Genomic DNA, 10,643 nt, shown 5'->3' with positions numbered 1-10,643 from the left:
CGGAAAAGATAATAAATTTTTCTTCACTATTTTTTATATAAAATTTAGAGCTAAATCAACAGCTTTGGCCTCGGCTGAAAATATTGTTGCATTATTTGGCAAACGTAATTTTGATTGATTAAGGAGGCTGACAGCAGCACAGCCAACCTTTGATTCATCTATTGAACCGTTTGTGTAAAATTGCAAAATAGTCCTTGTAAGTTGACTTGATTTCATGATATTTGGACTTGAATATTTCAGGGTTTGTTTCAGACTTTCTAAAGGCAGTTTTCAAATCGAAAAAGAACTGTAGGAGTATGAAGGGTCCATGGCAGTGTATCTGGAATTGAATTTTCTTTAATACCATCGAATTCAAAGTCGGTTTCATTCATAGAAGATTTTATGCGAAATCCATACGGTTTGATTTGTTTTTATTTTTCCTCATATGAATCGGAGTACTTTAAAAATAATTTCATGGGCAGGATTGGATTTGCTGGCAGCCACTCTTAAAGTATATTACAATGAAAGTTTTTCTCGGCGTGTGTAAATAGAGGGTTCATTTGCTTCAGCATATAAACTTTCAACTGGCGATGTTCGGAATGCACCAAGAGCAATACGAAGACGTTGATTATGGATGGTATCTAACATTTGTAAATAAGATTTTCTTGCTTAACCATAAACAATCATCAGTTTTACGAATAGTTCTTGTTCTTTATTAACAGCCAAACAATACGTCACGGGGTACATAACTCTGGCGACAAAATTTCATGATTTAAGCACATTTTACATACATGTATAATGTCGGAGTTAAAGTTTTTGTGATCATCCATTTTTGATGGTCTATGGCTCTGAGATATGCTCCCAATTAATCTTGTCTTTGGACAGCCTGAATTAGAAAATGCTGAAACGAGACTAAAATATGGTTCTGATTATGTATTTGTTTGTTTTGGGTTTAACGCTGTTTTTCAACAGTATTTCAGTTATGTAACGGAGGGCAGTTAACCTTACCAGTGTTCATAGATTCTCTACCAGTACAAACCTGTTCTCCGCAAGTAACTGCCAACTTCCCCACATGAATCAGAGGTGGGGAACGAATGATATTAGACACAATGTCTTTTATCAAATCGTCAAGAAGAACATACGCCTCGCACAGGGCTCGAACTCGCGATCCGTAGATCTGCGCTCTCCCTATTGAGCTAAGCGGGCCGGCCTTCTGATTATGTAAATGCCTTTGTAAGTAGAATAGTAGAAATACATGAATATGCTGGGGACGAGATAAAAGTCTCTAGTAAGGTCATGAAAAAGAAATATGACCTGGATACTAACTTTTTACAGTACGGTGTAGGTGATAAAGTGTGGTATTTTAACCCACAATAGAAAGTCGGTCTTAGTAGTAAACTCATGAGACCGTGAAATGGTTCCTTTACAGTTTTGACAAATATTACTGGCATTTTGTACGGTATTCAAGTGTTACGTCAGATACCCTTTGTAGTAAATTAAAACCATATGTCTGCAGAGCATAGTACAGATAATGTAACAAATACGCAAAAATTGATAATGTACAATCACAACCTATTTCAAGTTGCGACATTATGCAGAAAGAACATGAATTATGTGCAATATTACCATTCAATTTACATCCATTCTGTGCCATCTACCAGTCGAATTTCATCCATTTTTTCTGTGTCTGTGTTGGACACGTATGAGAAGAAAATGACAGTGCTAGAAGTATAATACATGATGTAATGCAAGAATGACAAAATGGGTTAAATACAAAGAATCTGTACTTACTCGATTTTTTTTTCTGATTCCAGAAAATATTTACTTGGCGACAGCAACTTCACCACAAGAGGGAAATACCATTTCAATTTAATAGAACAACACAGCCAAAATAAATTAAGTTTAACAACTGTGGCAAAATATTTTCAAGGAATACTCCTGGAACTTAGTGTCACACCTCAGGAGATGATAATTCATATTAAGATATCATACTGCATCTGATGCAAAAGGGGTCGAGGCAGAAAATAATTTACAAGACTATATCACAAATGTGGACGAGTTAATTATTGACCAACATGCCCCTATGATTCGAATTCCCACGAGACCGAAGGCTTCATATGGCAAAGAGTAAAATGAGTGCAAATGTAAATAATCAACGAGGTAACAAACGCTCTTGCAACAGGGACCGGTCACCGTCTGCATCAGCAATATCATCACGTCCTTTGTCATCTTCATATAGGTCTCTGTCATATTCGTCAACACCATCAAATTCATCGTTATTTCCAATTTTTCATCATCTATAAACACTTTTTCGTCAACATAAGTAAGTGAAACGAAAGATCTAGGAAGCACAGCGTTGAAAAAGAAAAAACACTGAAGATAGATATCCCGAAAAAGACAGAAAAGAAAAAGCAAAAAAAAAAAAAAAAAAAAAGAGAGGAGAAAGGATGAGGAAGATAAGAAAAAGACGAAAGTTGAGAAAGAAAGTATAAACGAATATAGGATGAAATAGGAAAACATCATCCTGTATTTACTATAACGTTCTACTTTTTCCAGAATATACTACTACAATACTGATAAACAATGCATGAAATTTTTTATTAGAAAAGATTGTCCTTGATTTTTCAAGAATGTTCTTTTTATTCTTAGTTTTACATGAAAATTCTGGAACCTTCAATGATACAATAAAAAGGATGATGTCTGACATTAGAACACGAACCTAGAACTTGTAGATATTGATGAAATTTTCCTGCACATATTACAAGTTTGAATATTTTGAAGGATTATTTGAAGGATTTACTAAAATTTTGTGGATTTAAAAAATGTCTTTGAAGAAAGGAATTATAATTTTTGGATATACTAAGGTTACTTTTGAACTGTTTGAAACATCGTTGAATTTATTCTGATTGGATTTAAATTTGACCTGGACAGGATTTGGACTTTTAAACATATGTTATTAGATTTTACGGCTCTTTGACATTTTTGAAGGTATTTCAATTGTTACTTATAATAAATTCTTGAATAAAATTTCGTTATTGTTAATAGTTGCTGGTTTGTCTTTCTGTTACTTGTATCTACTGTAACAAGAAATTGTTACCCTCTGACGTAACACGTATCAGGGCAATTTTTGAAACAATAACATCAACAGTATCAGCGGGAGTTTTGTGTGAACTTGCAGACCTGGACACGCAAGTTATATTTTAGACATAGTGTTTCCACCTAATACTGAATTATCTAAGAAGTGAAGGAAACAAGGATAGTTTTCCCTTAAACATTCTGCCAAGCAGTAGGTCTGAAGTAAATAAAGCGAGCTGTTATTTGAAACAAGATTTTATGCCCTCCCTATTTTGGAAAAGCTTGTAACAGAAAAGAAAGACAAAAAATATTTTATCAATTAAACAATCCAGAAAAAAAGTCCAGAATTTAAATGCAACGAAAAGAATACTGTACTAGATTAGATTAAACTTAGGAACATATGTAAACTCAAATTTGTTAACTTTACTATTACATCACACTTAACTTACTTCTTAAAGTTACTCTCTAGTTATCACTCCTCCGCATTTTCATCATTAGTAGGACGGGTACTGCTCCTGTAGAATGTTAAGTAAGAACTATATTTAAATAGTTTTGTTTTTGCATATTATTGTAAATTTTTATGCCCCCGAAGATGGGCGTATGTGCGAGTACGAGCCGTGTACATTCTTGCCCGGGCTATAACTTAACAATCATAAAAATAATTTGACGCAATTGTTAACCATATTGAGAAGGTGTGTCGCACTTATGACCCAGGTCTCTCAGGTCATAGGCAAGGTCACAAAATGATTTGTATTTTTTTATTGTGTTCGGTCCATATCGTTTTGGCACATGGAAGGATTTTGAAATAACTTTGCACAAATTCTTATCCAAAGGGTGTGTCGTGTCAAAAACCTCTTTGGTCAGGGTCACAAATCGGTTTTCTGCATGCTGTCATTATTTTTGATTTTGATGATTATATTTGGATTAAGAAGTCATTTTGTGCAGATAACTTTTTTAGCCTGAGAATATGATTCGGATCTGTCGGGTCAAGGTCATTATTTATATTTTTACCTATTTTGCGCAGACAACTGTAGCATTCTTGGGGACGTTTCGCTAATAATGACAGCTCTTGCTTTAAATTTAAACAAAAACACTAAAATTTCAAGACTCAGTGTTAGTGAAGGACTTAGGTTGAAACAATATCTGGTAGACGTTTTGCTACCTTTCCAACATATTTACAGAAATCACTGTATTATTAGTACATGTTTGTAACTATGAATATTAATATTATTATTCCATTTTGGGTATATGAGGTACTGGTTTGAAAGCGGGATCTGAACTTTGTCTTTGTGGCTATAGGTATGTACTATTGCATTGTTAGACTGCGAGCCACATCTCACTTTTGCAAACTAAGTTGTGATATATTTACACACATAGTAAAAGATGGGTACATGTAACAAGTTGTACACTTCTGTATTAGATGATTGCATGTACTTAGAGTCTCTGCAATTCTTCTCTTCATTCGTCATTATGGTTGATGTATGTGTTGTATTAAGGCTTCTGCCTGAAATATGCAGTGTAATAATATACATTAGGAAATAGGGCAGCTATTAGTAATTTAGTGATAATTATGCCATGTAAACATTGTACTATTTGGCAAAAGATGTCTTTCCTTATATTGAGTAATATGTGTATTGTTCATATTGCTGCTCTTTAATATTTTCCTATACATATATAATTGTTCATTATTTCATTTATATATTTACTTTGAAGACTAAGCTAAAGCTGACATTTTCACTTCGTCGTTTTCTTGTTAGTTTTTGTTGTTCTCTATATCATATCTAATTGTGCCAATTATTACATTAATATTATACAATTATTGCCTTTTGGTAAGGTCGATATGTGGACTTATCGACCGGATAAAGCGATATCAACTTCGGCGCATCCTGATAAAAGCGATATCGACTAGGGCGCAACTAGAAGTTAAAATAGCCTTGTTTTGACGTCAAACACTTATGACATCTCACTTATGACGTCGCAACATTTTATCATTATCATGTCATATCTAGATTAATGGAAAGGACTATAAAAATATTATTAAATATATTGTCATGCAATTTAAAAATGCTACTCTGGTATAAAAAAGACTTCGGGTGTTAATTGCTGTGTGGCGGCCGTAAAAAGTCGTCCCGACTTCATCTCAGTGTTGTTATATTTTCTGGTTCCTCGAGATCATTGATTCTAAATTTATTTCTGACTACCGCTTAAGCCATTAAACGGGAAAACAACGGACAGAACTATACAAACTGGAATGTAGAGAGGGGAAAGACAAAAATAAAAAGCAGGCACCATATCCAAGGGGTGATTAAACAATACCCAAAGGGTTTAAAGCGGGAATATTGGAACCACCCAAGCGAAATATGCAAGCTGAAAAATTAAAAAGCATACTAACACAACATTAATGTTGCGCTGAACGATCTCAAGAGACGAAATATAACCGCTCAAAAAAGAATGATGAATATGCAGCCACCCCAAATAAAAGCCCAGCACGCGGACGCGTACTCGACCAACATACACAAAGTAAACACGCAAGGACAAAACAATCAAATAAAGGAAGACAGTGGGGCATCGCCTTGGAACGGTCAGTGACAAAATCACCACTGGGGAGCTTAAACCGGTTTATGATGCACCAAATCTCACCCATGTTCCAGTCACAAGACAGTGTAAATAAAAGTTATCCCCGCAAGGTGAAAGCTTAACGTATGCAAAGGCAACATGAGGCGTGTAATGCAAAACACAAAAATGTTCTTGTGTTAACAGTCCTTAAGAATCTAAAACGCATGTACACAATGCATTTACAAAAGACAGAGCAACAAGTGAAACACCAATAAGGGCTTGACAAAACAGGCCAGAAGACGGAAATCAGAATAGATAAGTTTGTTTGTTTGTTTTGGGTTTATCGCCGTTTTTCAACAGTATTTCAGTAACGGCGGACAGTTAACCTAACCAGTGTTCCTGGATTCTGTACCAGTACAAACCTGTTCTCCGCAAGTAACTGCCAACTTCCCCACATGAATCAAAGGTGGAGGACTAATGATTGCAGACACAATGTCGTTTATCAAATAGTCACGGAAAACATACGCCCCACCCGAGCTAAGTTGTGGTACTTAAGAACTACCTATCAAAAAGTCCTCCACCCGCTCCGTCAGAAACATCCAGAGGAAAGCGTAGCGTAGCGTCCAACTGTCAGCATCATCTTTCAAATACTGAACGTATTTCACTAAATGACATGCTATTGTACGCGTTCTGCAAATTCGGTCCAAATGTGAAATACAATGATGCGAAGATAATTTGCAAATTGGCGTTTTTTGTCTATGTTCTCAAAATTTGAATTTAAATTATTTGTTTGGCTTTACAGAAAATAGTTTTGCTTGGAAAATAATGCCTGTAATTCGAAAATCAGTTTCAGCGCAGTCTAGAAAATACTTCCAAGGTAGCTAAATAATATACATTAAATTTTACATTTACAGTTAACCAGTGTCTTAGAATTAAGATCACAACTAAAAACCCCGCTTGTGTATGACATTGTTTCCTCTTTGTTAAACTATAGTGAAAAACTACCTCAATGAAAGCTGTAAAAGACCTGTAAATGGAGAATTACTAGAAACACAGTTGAAATTTACAGGTGTAAAACAATTGCTGATCTCAAAAATACAGCTGTAGAAATTTTAGTTGGCTTACGGAAGGTCGGTGCTTCTACCCAGGTGCCCGCTCGTGATGAAATAATGCACGGAGTGGCACATGGGGTCTTCCTCCACAATTAAAAGCTGGAAAGTCGCCATATGATCTATCATGTGTCTGTGCGACGTTAAATAAAAAATAAATAAATAAATTTAGTTGAAAGTTACAGCTGTAAAATGGTCATGTCTCAAAATTACAGCTCTAACTTTTTTGGAGGGAAACATGAGTACTGTCAGCCATCTTTAATGCATTTTGGCGGATATAACTGAAATTCACAGTGACACCACATAATCTAACATGTTGGAATTTTAGCCATTATGGAGTAAGTGCAAATGTTTAATTATCTAAAACAGTTGTAAAAGGACATGTGTAAGCACGTGCATTAAAATTTACTCTTTATTTGAAACTGATAAGTTTAAAGGAAATAATTACAAGATTGTCATATGTTTTCATGACATAAAAAGTTTTACAAACAAGATATGATGCATACTTTGTATCCTACGCTTTAATTTTGCAATTGCTATTATACTAGAAACATATTTGATATTGTTCTTTAATTACTAGATCATTTATTTTGCCCTATGTGTTGTAATTGCTACCCTTTCTAGAGAATTACAATTCATCCTAAATCTTTTTGTACTTATGCTTTCAACCCGCCCGCTTAGCTCAGTAGGGAGAGCGTTGGTCTGTGGATCGCGGGGTCGCGGGATCACGGGGTCGCGAGTTCGATCCCCGGGCGGGGCGTATGTTCTCCGTGACGATTTGATAAAAGACATTGTGTCTGAAATCATTCGTCCTCCACCTCTGATAATTCATGTGGGAAAGTTGGCAGTTACTTGCGGAGAACAGGTTTGTACTGGTACAGAATCCAGGAACACTGGTTAGGTTAACTGCCCGCCGTTACATGACTGAAATACTGTTGAAAAACGGCGTTAAACCCAAAACAAACAAACTTCTGCTTTCGTCCCTTAAAATAATGTTTTCTTCTTCAACACCTGTTATAATCTACAGCTGTAACTTTTAGGCATATTTACAGCTGTAACTTTTTCTTTTTTACAGCTGTATCTCATTTGCATAATAATTTATTCGACCTTTTTTACAGTTGTTTTAAGCTGTAAATTGAAATCTACAGCTGTAAAATCAATGCTGTTATATAAAATCTACAGGTGTAAAATTGAAATAATCATGACTGTAATTTTGAACAAAAATACAGGTCCTTTACAGCTGTAAAATTTCGTACAGGCCGTACGGCAATGTATGAAAAAAATATATGTTAGTTAAATTGCAAATATTTCAATTTAAATTAATTCTAATAAATCATACGTTGTTCTAATTAACGTAAACTTTACAAAATATTTTGACTGGGGAAATGCCAAAAATATAGAAACCTTCAAGACGCAGTAAATCTTGCATCAGATTTTTGTGCAAATTAAGCCATAAAATTACTTCCCATTGTCACAAAATATACAAACAATTAATGATGTTTAAAAAATCATTGTGCCTGTAACTACAAACATAATAAGAGATAAAAATGTTGAAAGTTCAGAGAAGCTTCGACACAGAAATATACTTAAAAGTAAAAAACGTCCTCATCTCTAGATCTTAAAATACATTCATACAGCGTGATTGATATAGAACATGTGTCAATTCAAGGAAACACTCTATTCATACATTGTGACTCAAATGGTACGTGTCGATTATAAGCCAATAAATGTGTTGGTATCTGTTCAATCATATGATGTGAAAAAACATATCTTTCTAGGGTACGTATTAACAATTACTGCCAGTTGCTCCCGACACATCTAACAGTTTTATACACTTTTGAAAGAATATGTTCTAGCTCATGCGGCTCTTGTGGACATCCATACTTTATAATTAAGGTTTTCGATTTTTTTTGAGTCTTTCCGAAAGGAACAGCTGCTCTTCCTTGGTTAATAAAACGCCTCTTATTCTACAGCCATTCTACAACTTTTCGCTTTTTCCCCGAATCCAAGAATACCTAACTCCTTGAAAGTATAATGATTTTCAAATTAGCCTGAACTATTACTTACGTTATGAATTCAGATATTTGGCGAATAACGGGATAATAATTACAATGTATTGACGCCTTTTCCATATCAATGTCCTTGAATTGCTTGGAAAAATGTGAGTTCACAACGCTATCCTACTTCATGCTGAATTTTGGTATGATTGTAATCACTTCTAGTCGAACGTATAAGACTATGAGGCCTATAACTTCATATAAAGGGTAATCAAAGCATTTTTGTTTCTTAAAGAGAAAAAAATAATAATAATAACTTTCTTTCTAAAAACTTTAACTTGTAATCTGTTCCTCGTGGAATCTGTGAATTTAGTATAAAAGGTACATTAGGACTATTTAATCAAAGTATGAACTGTCAACATTACCTTTTCACCGACTTAAAAAATATCTTGCACTAAAAACCGTTGGAATAACAAAACAATAGTATATACTCGTTGATTGGTTTGGCAATTCTCTAAACTATTGCCCGAGGCCCTGCGGTTTTTTTCTTACCTCGGGCAATAGTTTTGACTATTGACCGGCAAGTCATTCGGCGAGCATTTTTATACATAGCCTCAGAAATAAATGTTTTCAATCAAGTTTTGCAGTAGAAAGTGAATACCATTTTCTGTTAATTTGTCGTAGTTACTCCAATATATGCAAAAATACTTTACAGACACTTCATGGCATTCTTTAGCAAGGTTTAACAATCTCATGTCAAGTAAACATCAATCGACTCTAGTAAAAAAGAAATGGACACACTGTAAGAACATACCTTCGCATGCAGAATGGTGTAAAAATGAATTACACGTATTCCCACACACCAAAGAATAACGAAAATCTCAGTAAAAAGGAAAATCACCACTATTTTTGAAAGTGGTTGCGCTATCACTCTAGTGGAGGCGCTATACAGTAGTGGTGGCGCTGTCGTATATGATAAGTGGTTATAATATTTAATTTATATGTATGAAAATCCCACAGCGGAGCATAATGTTGTTGTTGAAATAAAGGTATTGAAATCATAGTAAAATTTGTGTCTGTTACAATGTAAATATGTGGATTTTTCAATTTACGTGAGCGGTCTAGCGGTGCCTCTTGATATAATCATTTACCTTTACAATGTGATAAATTTTGTTAAAAGATCCTTTGGAAGCAAGGATTGAAACCGACAAACAAGACAGCAGACTTGGTTTGGTCGTGCATGAATTGAAAGAGATATGTAACACCCTTACGTCTTCTAGCATTAAAATTTAAAAGGTTACAGTGTCTTTAAATTTTTGTGAAGATTATTTTTCTAATTCACACGTTAAAACTGATTTATCACTACTTAATTGTTCTAGAATCCCGATACTAATTTATGTATACTCCATTTATCTATTGCAGATGTGCATTTTCAAGGGAAGAAGGAAAAGGGGACTTTTCCTTACATCTAAAAGGAAAAAAACTATTTCATCAAGTCTTGCTCTCCGATAGGAATAAGTCAAGAAAGACTTTAAATATGGAGATGTTTCAAATGATAACAATGAATATGAAGAGTTATCTGAAGATACTAACGATCTGGAGAATTGTGAAACTGTTTTTATTTGTTTAGATCTCAGGAAGACTCTACTATAAATTACGGGGATAATACGACGGATTCGTTCGTTTTTAAAGAGGAATCTAAAGAGGATAGTACATGTATTGCAGATGTATTCAAAGACGTTTCACAAATACTTGAAAAAGAAAATATGAATAGCGAGTTTATAAACTCTGATCGTTTTTTCTTTCTTTAATAACACAAATTACCAATTAGAGAATACTGGTGTTTGTTTTGTTCCGGATGCGTCAGAAGTTCGTATTATTGAATGCCGTTATAGCGCCACCACTACTGTCTAGCGCCATCACTCGA

This window comes from Mercenaria mercenaria, unplaced genomic scaffold (assembly GCF_021730395.1).
Source record: "Mercenaria mercenaria strain notata unplaced genomic scaffold, MADL_Memer_1 contig_2244, whole genome shotgun sequence".
Classification (NCBI taxonomy): Eukaryota; Metazoa; Mollusca; class Bivalvia; order Venerida; family Veneridae; genus Mercenaria; species Mercenaria mercenaria.
Note: the sequence above shows the minus strand (reverse complement) of the source record.